This window comes from Trichinella spiralis, assembly GCF_000181795.1.
Source record: "Trichinella spiralis strain ISS 195 chromosome Unknown Scfld4, whole genome shotgun sequence".
In the NCBI taxonomy this organism is placed as follows: Eukaryota; Metazoa; Nematoda; class Enoplea; order Trichinellida; family Trichinellidae; genus Trichinella; species Trichinella spiralis.
Genome location: NW_003526943.1, coordinates 8,290,026 through 8,291,060, shown reverse-complemented (window position 1 = coordinate 8,291,060; position 1,035 = coordinate 8,290,026). Strand labels below are relative to the sequence as shown.

At 36.2% G+C, this 1,035-nt stretch overlaps 1 non-coding gene across 1 annotated transcript; it reads left to right on the top strand.

The window, feature by feature from the left end:
• The first annotated feature begins 410 nt into the window (after positions 1–410).
• Tsp_02033 lies at positions 411–526 on the top strand. The gene has a single exon. It is a non-coding gene; the product is annotated as a 5S ribosomal RNA (ribosomal RNA).
• The last annotated feature ends 509 nt before the right edge of the window (positions 527–1,035 follow it).

Here is a 1,035-nt window from a genome sequence, read left to right as displayed (position 1 = left end):
TTCCAGTAAATTTGGACAAAATGTAAAATTAGTAGTTCATAATTTTAGCTGTTTGTTTGTTTGTTCCGTTTGAAGCGCCAACATTGTACAATTGAAATTGGCAACAGTACTGGATTTATGCATATACGATGGATAATTTATCACTTGTTCAGTGTAATAAATTGATATTTCATGCTGTTGAATGTGAAATGGTGCTCGGCTCGTGTTCGGCGTTCAAAGTAATCGCTTTGTTGGGATTTGTTTGGCTGGAGTTGTTTTGGCAATGAAGTGACCAAATAGAAATTGATAACATAAAAAGTTCTACCAGGCCAATTGTAAAAAATGTGCCAAAACTGCACCGATGATATTGGAAATGGTATTTACGGCCACTGTGGTCTTAAAAGGATTGTTGATTCATTCAGCAAATGTCTACGATCATACCACGTTGAAAGCACCGCATCCCGCCCGATCTGCGAAGTTAAGCAACGTTGGGCTGACGTCAGTACCAGAATCGGAGACGGTCTGGGAACACGCAGTGTCGTAGACATTTTTCCATCAACTGCTATGACAATGAATTTATTTTCCAATGAATAATATTTAATAAATCACAATAACAATCGTCTATGAAATTGAACATTGGCTGAAACGTGCTTCTCATTGATCAGAAAGTTGATTTATCCAAAAATTCTGAGCATCAACTGAAATGTTTCGATGAAAATAAACTTTCTCCTCCACTACATTTTTCATACAGCTTGATTATCATACAATAATTTTCGTATTCAAACAATTGAAAAAGCACTTCCAGTAAATTTGGACAAAATGTAAAATTAATAGGTTCATAAATTTTAGCTGGTTGTTTGTTTGTTCCGGTTTGAAGCGCCAACATTGTACAATTGAAATTGGGCAACAGTACTGGAATTTATGCCTATACCGAAGGATAATTTATCCCTTGTTCATGTAATAAATTGATATTTTCATGCTGGTGAATGTGAAATGGTGCTCGGCTCGTGATCCGGCGTCAAAGAAATCGCTTTGATGGAATTTTGTTTGCCTGGA